The 19454-nt window shown below is 42.1% G+C and overlaps 1 long non-coding RNA gene across 1 annotated transcript; it reads left to right on the plus strand.

The window, feature by feature from the left end:
- Nucleotides 1–616: 616 nt before the first annotated feature.
- On the plus strand, nt 617–1034 carry LOC149251686 (uncharacterized). The gene is made up of 2 exons (XR_016266006.1): nt 617–833; nt 948–1034. It is a non-coding gene; the product is annotated as an uncharacterized LOC149251686 (long non-coding RNA).
- Nucleotides 1035–19454: the final 18420 nt, after the last annotated feature.

Genomic DNA, 19454 nt, shown 5'->3' on the forward strand with positions numbered 1-19454 from the left:
GCAAAGTTGTTACGATATTAGGTCATTTTTATAGAATCGATACCACTGAAAAATACTGTGTTGTAACTTGTATTATTTAAGAATTCTGATAGGTATAGCGATGTGCAAGAAGTTAGTATTTCTATTTTAGTTTTTGTTATTTTATATTTGAACCAGATTCTTGATGCATCTTTGATGCGAGCTATACTGCAGCTTTTAATAATATAAAATCTCTCAGCTATGGTTTAAAAATTAAAAAAGTTATGATACTGTGCCAATGGTTGCTTACATGTGTGGGCTACTTTGTGTGTATATAAATGGTAGAAGCAGAGCCGTGTTGGTGTTTCATTTAGATTAAGAACTGAATGGTGATCCATGTATTCAATCGTAGGCACCTATCTGTCTGCTCTTGGGTTCTGCCAAATTGCTCTGATTCTCCATGGTTAATATAACACTTTACTCATTCTCTTGATTGGAAAAGTCTTTGGACTGCAAATCCTCTTCTATCTGTTTAACTAAGCTTACATTCCTTCAAGTTGAGGTTGATTTGCTGGTTGTCTTGCATGCACAGTCTCAATTGCCTGAGCACAGTTCTTGATATCTATATGAAATTTTACTTTGTGCAGTCCTGCAAACATGAAAGTTGGAAAATCATTTCAAAGTATCTTATGGAGCAGGTTCCGCAGCTTCTGAAAGCAGAAGGTTTTGACAGCGTAGAAAAAATCCTTTCTGCAGTTTTTGAACCATTACCTGCAAATCTTACAGATTTCATCTAGTGAATTGTGGAAGTTAGAAGGTTGGAAAGCTCTGAGAAAACTGTAGATAAGGAAGAAGCTGAGCGAATTGCTATCAAGGTCATTTTTTTTTACTGTTCTTTGACCTGAATTTTCTTGTAATACTTTGTTCTAAGTGCCAACATTAAATTCTAAAAGTTGACATGGCAATATTGCTCATGATTGCTTCACCAGGGAGAATTATTGCAACAAATAAAGGAAACAGAAATCTACAAGGTTGTGGATAAGTGGTCTTCATCTGCAACCTCATGCTGCACTTTATCATGGTCTACTGAAGATAATCTGTCGGAGATAATTGAAAATGTTTGCTGCCAAAGGGAAGCCAGCCAATGTGGACTGGTTGGTGTATCGAAAGAGTGTTTTTGTAATAATGCTTGTATGCAAAGCGCAAGCACAAGTGACAATTGCCACTGACTTGCATATGGTAGTGAGAAAGGCATTGATATGATAGTTCCCACTACTTCTAAAAATGTTTGTTGCCAAGGTGCAGCCACCCAATGTGGAAGGGTTGGTGTAGCCAATGAGTGTGTCTGTAAGAAGGCTTGTATGAAAAGCATGAGCACAAATGACAATGCCCCTTCTGGAACTGGACTTGCAAATGGTAGTGAGCAAGGCATTGGTATGCTAGTTCCCACTGCTGCACAGATAAAATATGCCCCATGTTGCAAGAATGGAGAGAACTCATCTGTGAACTTTCTTCAGAGTTATCCAGCAAGCTTAGATCTACTTGCCATCCTATTACTCACACTGCCTCCTCAAACATGGAATGCAATTCAGCAAAGGGAGTTACATGAACAAGTACTCCACCTTGTTTCTCCTGATAACCTTTTCACTGGCTTGCGAGAGGAGGTAAACACTACATTTCACATCTTTTCCCTTCAATTTTTACTTTTTCATGTCTGGCATACTGAACAATACCGTTGCTAGTTTTTATTAATGGATTCCAATTGGCTCATTTCCTTTCTATTCGTTCTTTAAGTATCTATTTAAAGTAAGTAATTCATGGACCATGTAATTTTCATTACCAGATGCTCTTCCGGAATTTCATTTTTACTTTATCAAGATCGATATACTGAAAAATACTGTTGATATTTATTATTATTATGGGTTCTAATCGGCTCATTTCATTTCAATTCATTCTCTAGTATCTTGCTCATCTGTAGATCTGTAAGCATTTCATCGACCATGTCATTTGCATTATCATACGCTGTTCTGAATTGTTCCAATGAATGAGCTAAAAAGCTGTGTTATAATCTAAATCTCACTTAGCAAGTATTTGCATAGCAATAACTATTGAGAGACTGATATCAAAACACCATGTAACATGTATATTCCTTCTGAGGCTGTGATTGACAATCATTTATGGGGCACCTTGGACCTCACCCTAGAGATCAAGTGTCTTATTTTACTGCACTACGGTGCCCAGATGCCAGTCATGAGACTTTTGGAAAACACTGAAGCAACAATGCTCTAAATAGTAAAATGACTCCTGGTAGGAAAATGGTCAAAGACCAAGCATGCATTGATACCACTCTGCCAGGAACCCTCTTTCCCCTTTCCTTTCAAGGGTCGTTGGAAATATCTCAGCTGAGTCTAGCACCATTAACACATTCTGGGAAAATTTTCAGTTGTGATATCAGGTGGTGAGTGAAAGGTTGTTCAAAGAAAATAATTGTGAGCAATTATTCATTTGACTTGATATTCTATATAACTCACAAAATAGCTCGTTTGTTTTGAAGCTAAGTTACCAAAAATAGCTTGCATGTTTTGAAGTTAAGTTACAGGATTCAAATAGGAGTTGTCTATAATGCGACTTTTTGAGATTCCGGTGACGGAATCCGGCGGAAGAAATTGAGCTGAAATCATGATTTGTTGCAGTTAAAATGGTTTTTTAACTGCATATTCGGATTCAGCACCCTGAAAAACCCCTGGGACAGTTTCATTGTGCAGAAATTAGTTATCAAACTTGGATTTCCATAAATCACTGCCGGATTTTCACCAGAAAAAATCGCCGGAAAGGCTTTCAAAAAGTCGCGTTAAAGACTACGGCATCCAAATATGGATATGGATCCGGCATATTTTCGAAAACATAGGATCTGCATAGGGCAGGGAAACGACATATACAAACAATATAAATGTATTTTCATATAGTTTTTAAAATTTAAATTTAAAGATATAAAAAAGTTTAATATATAACTTTTATATACATTTGTAATATATAACATTTATATCAAATAAGTAATATATAATATTCTTTTAGTAATACTTAATCTAATCTATTATTTATTTTATATAATTTAAATAATAAACTTATAATATATTAAATATAGAACATATATAATTTTCAAATTCCTCACCCTCCTTTGTGGTCTTCTCGTGTGTCACAGAAACCCAAGCCTGATTCATGATGGCATGGGGAGGCCGAAGCCTTGCAGGCTCTTGTGGCCACTCTTTCGAAGAAGCCTAGGAGTAAAGATGTGCATTTGGAGTTCATAAAGCAGTCTGAAGCCAATCCCTTGGTGGCTCTTCCATCAGGTGTACGAAGAACAACAATGGCCTTCTCTAATCATGCCTACTGTCGCCTCGCTTACACACCTAGGTTAATGTGGGAAAATCCTCAACCCCACTAAGTGTGGTCTTGGTGGCAAAGCTCAGGGAAGGGGTTGTTACCTAATCCCAATTCTCTTTGTTTAGGCCCTCTCCTAGCTAAAGCCAAGGGGGTAGACCCTAATGAAGGTTTCGAAAGGAAGCTTGTTAAACTAACAAGTTCTAGGAGATAATGAGTTGAAGCATCAACCATTCAATAACTTGAAATTTGAAGCAATAAACAAAAAATTAAGCAAGTACACATAATCATGAGCATGTAATCAACATCAAAATGTAAAACGATAAATATGACTCAATGATGTATCTTGCAAGGCAAAATGCAAGTAGATCGTTGCCAAATAAACTCTTGCAAGGAGTGAAATATATGTTTCAATGTAATATTCTTAACAGAAATATACAATGATAAACAAAGCAAACATAGAAAAAACACACAGATCAAACACCATGAATTGAGCCAAAAATTGCGCTGCTTTGAGCCATATTATTATAAAATCATGGGGTTCCAATTTGGTGTTTGGAAAGGGTGCACCTGGGTTTGCTCAAGGCAAGCTAGCAAAGCCCAAGTGATGAAAGCAAGTCCCCAAATGCTGTTGGCTGGTGATCTGAATTTGAAACTACTTGTAAATTGTTTGCAAGGTATTCAATTCAGAAATATACATGTTTAAAAAATGTCCATGTCTTGCAGAAAGAAAACAAATGAAATTTTCAGCTGTTCATGACCCATTTAAGCATAGCAAATTTATTTCCTTTTACTGTTTAACACACTAAAACGAATTTGTTCTGCAAAATAAATCAACCATAGATGCAAAAGAAGTTGATAAAGCAGTTCACCCCTCCTGGGCTACGTCTGCCGGGTCCAAAGCTCCCAAATGGGCTTGTCCTTGTTTTCATTAAATGCTCAAATTGAATATACAGCTGAATAGAAGCATCTACAGGTGGAACAGATGGTAAAAACAGATTCAGAACACTTGAATCCTTCAGGATTGACTACTGGTTCACCTCCAATGGATACCTGCAACCCTATACAGTCTTCACAATACTGGGCCCTAGTGGCTCCTAGAACTTTCACGGCTCCAAAACCTCTGCAAATGATCTCAGATTGATGTAAGACCTGCACCAATGGCTTCAGAAGGTCGAAAATACCCAAAATCAAAAAAAAAAAATCGTCCAAAACCGCCTTTCCTATCCAAAGTTATGGCCAATTAAAGTTTTCCTCCAGTTATGCCTAGAAACACTCCAGCTAACTTTCGTTGGAGTCCAGTTAGGCCCGCCAAATATGGTGGGCCTGCCAATTTTGGTGCTCCTGCCAGAATCTCCGCCAAACAAACTGCAGTTACATTAAATGTTGGCAGTTTATCTCGGATTTCGTGCCCGGCGGTTAGGGGGTTGAGCCCACGGTTATGGGCCCATGGTCATATGGGATGGGGGGCTGGCCCTTAGGGGCTGGCCCCCTTCGGGCCCCGCCCAACAGAAATTCAAACCTTTTAAACAATTTCTGCCACTCCATGACACATGTGATGCTTGTGGCACGTTGGTAAAGTGCTTGGCTGGTGGGGAAGAGGTTGTGGGTTCAAAACTTTGAACTCCTAAAAAAATTTGAATATGCGCCCATAATGCTTGTTGACGTCATCTGGGGGCCACGTGGCGGCCTCCAGGCCTGCCACGTGGCATCCTGTGATTGGCTATGAAAAAGGAATATTCCAAGCAATATTCTACGAAATATTCCTTTTTAAATTTTTTTTTGAAAAATTAAAATTTTCAATGTTATTGACAAATTCTTCTTTTTGCCATAACTTCCTCATACGACGACTGTTTTTCGAACCGTTTGCGGTGCCGAAATCAGGAAGACGAGAAATTTTCATTTGTTCAACTTTGAACTAGTTCTGAGCATTTTACGACACTTAGGACATGAGCACCTGATCACGCCTCCCCATTGGGAAGCTTTTGGACCCCAAAAGCCTTCAACTACTTGTTAAAGAGGTGAGGGTACAATTCCCTCACTCTATCCACCTCCATCCACTTTGCCTTGTTCGGTTTTCTGCCTTTGAAACCAATCCGAACATAATCTACATTGCCCCTCCTTGAAGTGCGTGTCCTTCTGTCAAGGATTGTATCTTCTTTCAGCTCATCTAAGAATTCTGGCGAGAAATCTTCTATAGATGGCAGCTGAACAGCACTTTCATGATCAGCAATCAAAGGAGGTTCATACAAACGTAAGTTCTCCACATTGACAACAAAATACATTTGCATGTACGAAGGAAAATCTAATTGAAAAGCATTATTTCCAACCTTCTTGAGGATTTTGAATGGACCATAATGAATAGGCTTCAGCTTTTTACCTTCTCCTTGCATCCTTTCCTTACTAATGTACAGCCATACCTCATCCCCTTCTTGAAACTTGTGATCGACTCTATGCTTGTCGTGCCTTTCCTTGTACTTGCCTTGACTCTTCTCAAGCTGTTCTTGAATTTGTTGATGTATTTGCTGAATTCTTTCAATGAATGAACGAGCTTTGTCAATATCACTATGTCCCTCAATGGCAACATCTTTCTCAAGAATGAAATCAAGAGGTGATTTTGGCAAGTAACCAAAACAAGCTTCAAACGATGAGGTGTTTGTGGAATAGTGCTTGGCACGGTTATAAGCATGTTGTATGTAGTGCAAATGTTCATCCCAAAGCTTGGGATGCTTGCTGCAATATCCTCTCAAGAGGTGCACAATGGTTCTGTTCACAACTTCTGTCGGTCCATCTGTTTGCGAATGGAAAGCAGTACTTTTCTTCAAATTTGTGTCCATCATCTCCCATAGGTTGGACCAAAAATTCCCCACAAATCTGGAATCCTTGTCACTAATAATGGAAGTAGGCAAACCAAAGTGAATCCATACATGATGAAAAAATAATTCAGCAGTTTGTTCAGCAGTTATAGTTTTCTTACAAGGCATAAGTATACACATTTTGCCGAAACGATCAACTACTACATATAAATAATCATGTTGCTTTCTAGATTTTGGCAAACCTCCTACAAAATCCATAGAGATGCTCTCCCATGGTCTAGAAGGTACCGGCAAAGGAGTATACAAGCCAAGCTTCCTATTACTAGGCTTGCTTGTAGCACATAATGAACATCCTCTTATGAACCTTGAAACAGAATCTACCATGCGAGGCCAATAGCAATACCTCTATAGATGTGCAACTATTTTGCTTACTCCAAAATGGCCAGCAATAAGAGAAGAATGAGCTTCTCTTATGACATTTATTCTCTCCCCCTGTGGTATACACAACTTTCCCAAATGAAATAGCAAATTTTTATGCACGTGATAATCATTTTCCTCTACATGATTCCCTTTACTCAAGTTAGCATACACATCTAAAGTCATCATCAGATGCATATTGTTCTATGCAACTATCATGTACAATGGAATCATTCTTAAGTAAAGTAACAGCACCAATAATAGGCCTTGAAAGCATATCAGCAACCTTATTCAAAGTACCTTTCTTGTACCTTATGACCAAATGGAACTATTGCAAGAAGCCCATCCATCTGAAGTGTCGTGACTGTTGTAACTTGCTTTGTGATTGCAAGTACTGTAAGGGCTGATGGTCGGTATGTATAACAGTTTCTTTGCCCATCAAATAGTGTTTCCACTTTTTGACGCTTTGTACCAATGCATACAACTCCTTATCATATGTAGGATAATTTACAACATCACCATTAAAAGTTTCAGAATGAAAAGCAATAGGCTTACCATGCTGTAGAAGAACTGCACCCATGGCATAATCACTAGCATCGGTTTGTATCTCAAATGGCTGTCTCAAATTCGGTAATGCAAGGACCAGAGCTGAACTAATCTTCTCTTTCAAAGATTCAAAAGTTTTTTGCTGCTTGCCTCCCCATTAGAAAGCATGCTTCACACTTGTCACTGCATGCATAGGAGCTGCTATAGAAGAGAAGTTAGAGATAAACTTCCTCCAATATTGAGCTGAACCCAAAAAACTTCTTACCTCTGTTATGGATTTGGGAGTAGGCCACTTCACAATAGCCTCGATCTTAGCACGATCAATTCTCAAAGCACCTCCTCCTACTATGTGTCCCAAATAAACCAAAGAAGTCTTTCCAAATTCACACTTTGACATTTTAAGAAATAATTGATTCTTCTTCAAAACATCAAGTACTTTCCTAACATGCATGACACGATCTTCTCTAGACTTGCTGAAAATTAAGATGTCATCTAAGTAGACAATAACGAAATCATCAAGAAAAGCACGCAAGACATCATCCATTACCCGCATGAAAGTTGCAGGTGCATTGCACAAACCAAACAGCATCACAAGCCACTCAAAGAGTCCTTGTTTGGTTTTAAAGGTTGTCTTCCAAATGTCACTTTCTTCAATTCTTACTTGATGATATCCACTGCGCAGGTCTAGCTTAGTGAAATATCGAGCATCTTTCAGCTGGTCTAGAAAATCATCTATCCTTGGGAGTGGGTAACAATTCTTTACCATTATCTTGTTCAAGGCCCTGAAATCAACACACATACGCCAAGTGCCATCTTTCTTTGGAATCAATACAATCGGTGACCCACATGGAAAAGTACTTGGCCTTATGAAACCCTTTTCCAACAAGTCCTTGATTTGCTTCTTTATTTCAACATTCTCCATAATAGACATGCGGTACATGCCTATGTTTGGAAGAGGACAATCTGGATGCAAATGGATTTCATGCTGAATCTCCCTCTTAGGAGGCAAACCTGTTGGCTCTTGAAACATCTCATGATATGCATCAACTACATCATACAGTTCTGACTTACGTTTTGGATCACAATTGTCAAATGACTCATGATTCACATCAACCGTGGGCTTAATCATAAGAAGAACAAAATTCTTACTTGAATTGACCAACCTTTTTACCTGTCCTGCATTCACCATCGCTATATTTGTCTTCTTGCGATGAGCTCTAACAATGAACTCCTTGCCATCTTTGAAAATATGATATTTGTTTTCATGGCGATGAAAGATAGCTTTCCTGTCAAACAAGTAAGGACTTCCCAAAACAATTCCTACTATATCAAAAGGTACCACATCAAGTTCAACTGTGTCAATAAAATGTGCAGTAATTGCAAAGCGCAATGTGCACTTTCTTTAAACTTGCAAATTTGCATCCTTGCAAATCCATCCAAGTGGATATGGCTTTGGATGTGGAACGGTCTCAAGTTTAAGCTTCTTGACCAAGTCCTCTGATATAAGGTTTTCTTGTGACCCACTATCAAAAAGTGTGTCAATTTTAGTATGTTTTGAAATCACCCTCAAATGAAACAGTTCAATTCTTTCTTACTCATTAGGAGCTTGTACATGGCAGTTTGAGGTACTAGTGCTGGCTTGAGTTTCAATTTCTTTTCCCTTCAAGTTTTTCAAACCCATGGCTGCAATTTTGGTTTCATCACCTTAATCATCCCCTAAATCCTGTGGTGTAGATGTAGTAGCAGCCGTTTTCTTTGTTTTTCCCCTTGGGGGGCTTGTTTCTACCCTCTTCAAATGTGTTTTTTCCCCTTGCCTCTAAATGGGTAGCTTGGACACAAACCTCGTCCAGGCTAGTAGGGTTAAACATCAAGATGGTGTGTCTAAGGTAGCTATGCAAGCCACCAATGTATTTCAGCAAGGTTTCCTGGGTCTGTAAATCTACCCCTAACAAGAGAGCTCTTCTCCTGAATTCTTGGGTGTAGTCTTGGACACTAACCCTTAAGTTGTCTGAAATTTTGCCAATTCATAATGGCTTTCTGCATGTGAGCAAGAGGATAAAACTGTTTTTTAATGGCTAACAGAAATTCAGGCCATGTTAAAGTAACCTTACCAAATTTCTTGATCTCCTCTTTAGTCTTGGCCTCCCACCAGACCAATGCTGCTCCATCCATTCTCAAAGAAGCCAACTGAATCTTTGTGGCATCATCATGCATATTTTGGATCCTCAAGTAAACTTCCAACTGCCTAATCCAGTTGTCAAGCTTTTCTGCTTTCACTTCACCATTAAACATAGGTAATTCGAATTTTACATCAAGCTTCAAAAAAGGACTTTTTCCAGAGGATCTATGCTTATGCACTGAAGAGGAAGACGAGGATGAAGAGGAAGAAGGTTACGATGGGGGTGGTGGATCACCATTTCCTCCATGTCCTTTCTTGGAATGATCATCATCCTTCTTACCTCCTGAAGAGCCCTCTCCTTCATGTAGATGTTTGGACCCTTCTCCAGCCAATTTCTCATTTCTTTCTTGGTACAATATCCTCACCATTTCAGTGAGGTCCAAGAAAGCATTTCTGAAGACTCTTTCTTCTTCTTTTGGATCCATGTCTACAGGAATTTCTCCTTCATGTGCAGACAATCTTGAAGCTTCTGCTGAGACTCTTGAGGGTGAAATTGAAGGTGGAGGTGATGGCTCTCTGGCCTTCCTTGACTGAGGATTCTCTCGTTCTCTATTCAACTGTCCTTCCCCTCTTTTAAGTTTCAACCTGGTAAGCATCAATACTTGCAAGACAGTTAGAAGATCTTTGCACAAAACCCTGCTCTGATACCAACTTGATCTGAATTTGAAACTACTTGTAAATTGTTTGTAAGGTATTCAATTCAGAAATATACATGTTTAAAAGATGTCCATGTCTTGCAGAAAGAAAACAAATGAAATTTTCAGTTGTTCATGACCCATTTAAGCATAGCGGATTTATTTCTTTTTACTGTTTAACACACTAAAATGAATTTGTTCTGCAAAATAAATCAACCACAGATGCAAAAGAAGTTGATAAAGCAGTTCACCCCTCCTGGGCTACGTCTGCTGGGTCCAAAGCTCCCAAATGGGCTTGTCCTTGTTTTCATTAAATACTCAAATTGAATATATAGCTTAATAGAAGCATCTACAGGTGGAACAGATGGTAAAAACAGATTCATAACACTTGAATCCTTCAGGATTGACTACTGGTTCACCTCCAATGGATACCTGCAACCCTATACAGTCTTCACAATACTGGGCCCTGGTGGCTCCTAGAACTTTCACGGCTCCAAAACCTCTGCAAATGACCTCATATGGCTATAATACCTACACCAATGGCTTCAGAAGGTCGAAAATACCCAAAATCAAAAAAAAAATTGTCCAAAACCACCTTTCCTAGCCAAAGTTATGGCCAATTAAAGTTTTCCTCCAGTTATGCCTAGAAACACTCCAGCTAACTTTAGTTGGAGTCCAGTTAGGCCCACCAAATATGGCGGGCCCGCCAATTTTGGCGCTCCTACCAGAATCTCCGCCAAACAAACTGCAGTTACATTAAATGCTGGCGGTTTATCTCGGATTTCGTGCCCGGCGGTTAGGGGGTTGAGCCCACGGTTATGGGCCCATGGTCATATGGGATGGGGGGCTGGCCCCCTTCGGGCCCCGCCCAACAGAAAGTCAAACCTTTTAAACAATTTCCGCTACTCCATGACACATGTGATGCTTGTGGCGCGTTGGTAAAGCGCTTGGCTGGTGGGGAAGAGGTTGTGGGTTCAAAACTTTGAACTCCCAAAAAATTTTGAATATGCGCCCATAATGCTTGCTGACGTCATCTGGGGGCCACGTGGCGACCTCCGGGCCTGCCACGTGGCATCTTGTGATTGGCTATGTAAAGGGAATATTCCAAGGAATATTCTGTGGAATATTCTTTTTTTAATTTTTTTTTGAAAAATTAAAATTTTCAATGTTATTGACAAATTCTTCTTTTTGCCATAACTTCCTCATACGGCGACCGTTTTTCGAACCGTTTGTGGCGCCGGAATCAGGAAGATGAGAAATTTCCAGTCGTTCAACTTTGAACCAGTTCTAAGTATTTTAAATTTTGAGCATTTTACGACACTTAGGACATGAGCACTTGATCAGCTGGTCCCTCTATGGGTCTGCGCTGATTTTCCCAGAAAACTACACTGTTGGCTGCAAGAAATGGCTTATAAGGCCTCCTCTGGTGCTCAGAAAAGTCCGAGAAATTAGCCACAGGCTCTCTTCCAATAACCCACAAAAACCCACGAAGGAATTGGCCAAATGTTGACCTTGGAAATTCAACCTAATTTTCCCTAACTCCTCCAGCTGCTAGGTATTTTGACCCACCTGTAAATGATGTTAAATGCCCCCAAAATGGTTGACATTTTCAGAAAAACTCTCTCCTAGGATTCTCACCCAAACTCAACCCCAAATTCCTTCTCCTCCTTGTGTCCCACGTGTGGCACGAAGTATGATTGCGTAGGCCCACGGGGTCTCTACTAATTCTACTCAAAAAACACGCTGAAATTCTCCCGTATCAATCTGAAGCTGATGGATACTCCCTCCTATGGCTGGCACTCGAGGTCCACCAAAGCAAGGGTGAGATTGTCGCCTGAAAATCTCTTGTGCTCAAAAACACATGCAGGCTTGGCTTCCAGCTCAAGCCTGCTAATCAAGGGGAGTGTTCAAATGATCAAAAGATGTCCAAAATGAGTGCCTCCTATTTTTTTGTTGTGCCTCCCAATTGCCCATGTGGGGCCCAGCCATTAAATCCCTCGTCTTTTCCCTCCAAGGAATGCGTATTTCCAAGAGTGGGTCATATTTCCTTCTTAGGGTGGTCCCCACCATCTATTAACCATTTGATTTTCCCTTTTCTCCCAAGTTGGCCCTTACCTTAGCTCCAAAAACTGAAGTGGGGTCGCACAACCCACTTTTCCTAAGTTTAAGTGAAAAATATGACAAAATTGGAAAAATCGATATTTCTCCATAGCAATATTGCTAAGTGGGAATATCACAGTCCTCCCCGTCAAAATGTTTCTCGTTCTCAAGAAACTGTAATGATGGATGTTGCAGTATATTCTCTCCCTGCCAAGTGGCATCCTCATAGGGTAGATTCCTCCATCTGATCAAAAACTCCCTGATGACCTTGTTCTGCAAGTGTCTCTCACGGGTGTCCAAAATGCCTTCTGTCTCCAGAACTAAATGCCCCTCATCATCCATGGGTGGTAACTCTGTAGTTGTTGTGCCAATGCCTTTTTCAGGCAAGAGACATGGAAAATGTTGTGAACTCAGCTCCCCGGGGGTAGCTCCAGCTCATACACCACCTCCCCAACTCTCCTCGTGACTCTGTACAGCCCATAAAAGTGGGGCATGAGCTTCTTGACCCCCTTTTGTTTGAGCGTGAACTGTTTGTACAGTTGAAGTCTCCTTTGTCTACTGATCACCCCTGTCACCATTAGGAATACCGAGGTCCTAAACGTGCCGCTGAGTCATCCTAGGTCTCTGCACTATCCTAACATGAAGGAATCCTTCAATACCAAGATCCCAATCCATCTTGTCCAACCTGAAGCTCCCCTCACTCCACTCACTATCATGCCCGGTATAAGTACTAAAAGTCCCCCACACCATCGATGACTCGCTAAAGCCCAATGTAACATCTGCATGATCTCCCCCTATTGTAGCCAGCTCATCCCTAAAGGTTATTGAGTTGTGAAGAGTGGTGATGATCATGTCCCCTGCTAATCTCAGAGTGGTGCCACCCTGCTGAAGCTGTGCGACTCTGATTATGACATACTACCCACCGTGTGCAGACTATATCCTCCTCTCATGAGACCTAATGGTGAAAGATCTATGAGAGCCAAGCTCATTCTTCCCAGGCATCCCCATTATGCCAATACCTACCCCTCCGCTGCCAATCTCGACCTTGAGCCATAACAAGATAAGTTTGTGTTGCCATGACATGAAGGTCTCATTGATCCCCCATGTGTCAAAACCAAAGTGAACTGGATCACCCTCTGCGATGACCTTGCTCATCACAAAGGGGAGTGATCCACCCACCAAACAGGTCCTTGGATCCCCCAAACATATGGGGAGCTCATAACTCCCTCTCCTCACAGGATGTCGTTGCATAGCATTGTTATCTGCTAGAACCCATCTGGCCCTCGTCTCTAACCCTTGTATGTATCCCCTGGGTGGACCCCAAGTATCAGGAGTATGTCCCACACATGCAAACCTGCCCTGCTCTTGCCATACCACGCAAAGAAATCTGATATCCCAACTCCTAAGGATACACCTGGACACTGTTCGGAGTCTGGATACCCTCCAGAAGATGAAGTCTACCATCCATCGTCCCTCAAGTGTGAGCTCACTGGTGGAACATATGCTACCTCGGCTATCAACCACGCCATCCCTACGCTTGTATCCTACAACTCGTGCTCCTACCAAGGGTCACAATTGGAGAGTCTTCTCCCAGCTCATGACACGCGGTGTCTCATCCAACTGTCTAGGGTGACCCTCCCATGCCCTGCTTCCTGAATGGAGAGTGTCAAGGGGAAACAACCAAACAATCTGTGACTGTAAGTAACACTGGAGGATGATGGGCATGTATGTCCCAAAGGGTATGATCAAAAGTCTGTCGGAATGCTCAACAATGATCCTACGGACGACACTCTCTCCGCCTGGGATCTGCTGATAACCCCCTCGAAGCCCTGTCTCCACTAAACACGATGTCCCTAGATGCTCAATAATGTCACCATCGATCCTAAGTGAGTTGCATCTAATGGTACATCCAATGCCCTAGTCCATAAGCCTCCTTAGGGGCAATGCTCCAAGAGTTCGCTGCGTTGCATCATGTGTCACTGCACACCACCAAGTATCGTTGTACTCTTCGTCATGCCACTGTAAGCCACAACCTGTCCTAGTACAACACTGGATACCCTCGGCTAAGGCTATAGCATCCTGTGCCGCCCCACGTCCTGTTTGTGCCAAGTCATTAATCACTCCCCGTGTGTACTCAATGTGATGTAAGGCACTCCAACTCCATGCGATCCAACACACTATGGTACACCACCATGCATCTCCATGTCCACCTGTAGTCCATTGCTCAATACTAGATGCTCCCATGCATCCCTGGATGTGATGACCTAGAGTTGTGTCTCTACGTGTCGGCCCACACCTAATCAGTATCATCACCTCCACCATCGCATCACTATACCCATCGATGAATGGATCTGCACTCCAAATTTCCCCTGAGGGATCCGAGAAGTGAATCTCCCTATGTGTCAACAATGATGCTACCACTACGCTGCTCCTCTGCATCCTTTGTGCCCAACACAAAAGTGAAGAGTCCCTAGCCCCATACAAGGCACTGTCCAGTGGCCTGCCAATGCCACCTCCTTTGACAAACTCTTTCCAAAGTATGTTGATCACCTTGTGACCCCATATACAAATGTCATACCAAGACAACCAAAGGAGTCTGTCCATAAACTGGTTGGCCACTGGTGTTGACTGAGGCTCCCCTAGTGAATGTGCATGCTCAACTGCTAGGTCAACTGTCCCATCCAAGTTGTAGCCAACCAACATACCTAGGAAATGATAGATAGTCCCACCCAGAACCCAATGCTAGTCTGCGCCGCCAGTATCTCCAGTGCCTGGAAGCTCCTGCTAAGCTACACCCAGGTCCACCACCATCTCCATAGCCCACTCCACAGGGTACCAACTCAAAACCTCTCGCTATCCAACCCTAAGAGACGGATCCAATGCACGAACTCCTGCATATAGAACAACCCCAACGTGCGAATGTTTCACCCTGTGCAACTCCGATCGTTTTATCCTGCTACCTAAGTCAACACATGAGATCTAGCTAGGTAGCTCTATCTCTCTCTCTCCAATGGGCAAAGGTGACCCAACAGTGTTGCTAACCTAGTCATCCCCTCTGGTAACATTGTAGATCCTGTCAGTGCGCCTCTGAAGCAAATTGTGTTGAAATCCCAACGTGTGGTCTCTATGTTGCCCCTCATCAATGGATAGCCCAAAGGATGGCTGCACATCCTCCATCATGGGCTCGACATGAGCCTCCAACTGCTACTCCCTAGAAAACCCAACATGCAAGACATGCTCACCAGTAAGCTGTAGGTGACTGTCGTTTTGAAGTTCTATCATAGACCGGGATGCCTCATCAATGGATGTGTGTGCAACTAACTCCTCCCATCTGTCTACTAGGGCTACCAGAGGAAACTCCAATAGTGGTGACTCCTGCGTCACACTAGGTGTATCCTCATGCTCCTCCTGCATGCCATTAGCCTCATGCTCAATCGGCTGGAACGTATCTAGTTGAACTCCCTCCTCCAAGGGTATGTTCTCTCATCTTGTCACTACCTCCGCCTCCCATCTTCGTCTCTACAATATTACTACTAGCGTTTCATTCAATAATCATTATCCTCTTATTTTCTTCATTTGCGGGTCGGCAACTATTGTTTCTTCTTACTGACAACCAATCCTCGAGAAGCCCCGCCAGTCTCTGGATGCTCCTAGTAACATTTTCAAATTTCTCCTGTTGAGACATTTTTTGGCATAAGTTCCATCTAGAGAATAATGTGGAACTAGTGTTTCAGCCTCTGGAATTTTAGTTCATAATAGAAATTGAGAATTTGTGTAATTTAGACCCACAGCTGGCCAAAATCATGCTTTGATACCACTGTAATATCCCTAAGGGAAAATTAACAGTAAATATGCAAAGAAAAATAGACAAAAACACCATGAAACAATAACAAGTAATCAGACCACAAATTGCACCAAAAACTGCGTTGCGTACTCTTTCTATTAATGAAAAGGGGTGTACAATAAGGTGTTGGAATGAGTGCACATGGGCTTTCTTTAGGCAAGCTAGAAAAGCCAAAAAGGATAAGTGAGACACCCTCCAAACTACTGCTATGTTGCCCAAGTACTGCTTGTAGCTACCCAAAAATGTGTCACTGCTTGAAAGGATCTACTTCTAGGGCCATCTCCACTGCTCAGAAACTTTCGAGAAATTAATCCCGACCTCTCCTCAATAAACCCAAAATAACCCACAAAGGGTTTGGCCAAAGCTTGACCCCAGAAATTCGACCCTCTTTGGCTTGAGTGGCTCTGCTGCTGGGCAAATCAACCCACCTGTAGAATCTGCTGCTAAATGCCCCAAAGATGCCTGCAATGCTTGTTAGAAGGCTCCCCAGTCCTTCCCTCCAAGTTTCCACTTCAAACTCCACTCACTCCTCAACCTCTTGGAGTGACTTTACCCAAGGCTGCATAGTCTCTGCGTTGTTGTAGCTTCCCCTCTCCTGTAGTACGACCCCACTATTGCTAGTCTGATTCAGAACTAAGTATAACTCCCTCCTTAGGTTGGCACTCGAAGTCCACCGAAGCAAGGGTTGAGATCTCCACTCGGAGACACTCATGTGCTAAACAACACTTGCAGACTTGGCTTCAGCTCAAGCATGCTATGTCAAAGACAATATTTCTGAATAGATGAATGAATGGCCAAAATGAGTGCCTCTTGCTCTATTTATATATCGTGGCTCCTTCTCTCCTGTGGTCCCCACCCTCTCTCTCTCCTAATTCGCACTTCCTTCTCTTTCCTCTCTCTTCCAAGAGTGTGAGTTCCCTCCTTGGGTCGAATTTCTCTTTCTTGTGGTCCCCACTTTCCACTAGAGCTGCAATATTATATTTTCCTCCTAAGTACTGGTGTTAGAATTGCATCCTCTCCCCAAACTCATCTCTAATGTTGAAAATCAAAATTAGGGATATTACACTCTCAGACGTGCCTCAGAACATCATCCTTAAGGCCTCTCCATGCAAAGCGCTCCTTAATAGTCCTGTATGTCTTGGTGAACCTCTAATGCCCTGCTAATGGTGAGTCATGGGCAACCTACATGATCTTCTCCCTCAACTAGAAGTTGGGCACTAAATAAATCTGGTCCCAATAGTAAATCACCTCGTTCATCGCCCTGTACCAGTCATTCGTCACTGCACCATCAAGGACCTCACCTGTAAATTGGTCCTTGTAATACTCCACTAGTTACTGCACCCTCCAATCTTGCACAATACTCATCAATGAAATGGTGGCCGACCTCCTAGGCAGCGCATCAACTACCACATTGTGCCTACCCTTGACATACTTAATGTCAAAGTCGTATGCCTGCAGCTTGCTCACCTACTTATGTTGCCTCTCCTCCAGCTATTTTTACTCCAAAAATAATCTAAGGCTATTGTGGTCTGTCTTCACTCAGAACTTGTTACCCACCAAGTACTGTCTAAACTTGGCTAGCGCATGCATGATGGCTAGCATCTCTTTGTTGTATATGGAGTATAACCTCTCATGGGGAACTAGCTTCCGACTCTCAAAAGCTATTGGGTGCCCCCCTGCATCAAGACCGCTCCTACGCCCTCCCCTGATGCATCACACTCAAGTACAAAGGGTTGTGTGAAATCTGGAAGTGCCAACACTAGGCAGCTGCTCATAACCTGTTTGAGGCACTCAAAGGCCTCCTGCGCTCCATCTGTCCACTCAAATGCCCCCTTCTTTGTCAAATCGGTGAGGGGAGCTGCCAACTGGGAGAAGCCCTTCACGAAATTCCTATAGTAGGTACATATACCCATGAAACTGCTCAACTTTGTCACATTCTGGGGTATTGGCCAGTCCCAGATGGCCCTGATCTTCTCCTCATGCACTCTCACGCCATCCTCCCCAATGATATGCCCTAGATAGAGCATCCCTTTTAATCTGAACTCACACTTGGACAACTTGGTGTAAAGCTGTTGCTCCTCTAGAATATGCAACACTGTCTCCAAGTGCTACAAGTGCTCCTCCCAGGTCTTGCTATAGATCATAAAATCATTAAAAAACACCAAAACGAATTTCTGCAATTTCCCACGAAATATGTGGTTCATGTAGGACTGGAAGTGGGAGTCATGCTAGTTAGCCTGAAGGGCATAACCAAGAACTCAAAATGCCCATAGTGACACTTGAAAGTTGTCTTGGGGCATCTTGGTCCCTCACTCTAATCTGGTGGTACCCCGAATGCAAGTCTATCTTGGAGAAGAACTTGGCCCCTCTCAGCTCATCCATCAACTCATCTATGCGTGGGATGGGGTAGCAATTCTTTAGTGTCTTCTTGTTGAGGGCCCGATAATCTATGCACATGCGTAATGTCTCGTCCTTCTTCTTCACCAAGACAACTGATGAAGCAAAAGGGCTAGAGTTAGGCCTAATATGCCTAAGTGCCAGTAGTGTTGATTTGGGGTAGCATCAAATGTGCTCTAAGCCTCAAACTTTGCAAGGAGGCTTGGGCACAGGTATTCCAAAGAACCCAAAAATCATTTTGGGAAATTCCACACATAAGTGATTTTATTAAATTAATTAATATTTTTAATGGGGTTCCTAAGTCTAAACTTAGGAAAATTAAAATATTAATGGTTATTAATCTAATCACAGATGAAACTTCTAGAAAAAGCCATGGATAAAGTCAAAATAATTTGAGCCTTTGATTATGTTTTAATCTAGGTCGTTGGTTTCCCAATAGGAAGATATAAGAAGGGACTTGAGGATCATTTGGAAAACATGCAGAGAGATTGAGAAAATCTATTTTCTGAAGTGAGAAGTTCTCGGGAGGAAAATTGATTGAGGAGATCTTGCAGCAAAGGGGCAGTGAGAATTCGGGTGAAGGAATTTCCGGAGAGTACAAGGCAAAGAGAGGACAAAAAGATGTCTAGAGGAAGGTTGACACTAGTGTACGCAGTGCTGACACAGAGGCAACGCAGTCAGCGAGGGGAAGTCGACTTTCTACTAAGGGAAGTCGAAGCTCAGTTGTTGGAAGCCAGGGTGTGAGTCTGGGAGGCAAGAAAGTTGATTTCTCAGCTAGCAGAGGATCCAGAGTAGAGAGGCAGCGTAATACCCAGGATGGGAGACGTAGAAGCTGCTTAGGGTGACGTAGTCCTTTTTGAAATTTCTAAGTCCAACTCGTTAGAAATTTTTCTACACTGTCTAGTTTATTTCTCCTACTTGTTAATTATTGAACAAGTTATTTAACCATACAAATAATGAAATAAACACAATGCAGTCTCAACCATCTACAGGTCAACAACTGAAAGAAATAGACAAACACATAAGGGACACCGTTATTTTTAGACAATCGTCCCCGGAAAAACCCAACTTGGGAAAATCGATGCAACAGTTCTGAGGGTTTTATTATTATGCAGCTTTTCTGAGTACAACTAGGTGCCAAACTGGCTCACCCTACAGAGAAATTAATCTGGCAGTAATAC

This window comes from Pinus tabuliformis, chromosome 7 (genome assembly GCF_031772625.1).
Source record: "Pinus tabuliformis cultivar Carrire ecotype Pingquan chromosome 7, CPIR1, whole genome shotgun sequence".
NCBI lineage: Eukaryota > Viridiplantae > Streptophyta > Pinopsida > Pinales > Pinaceae > Pinus > Pinus tabuliformis.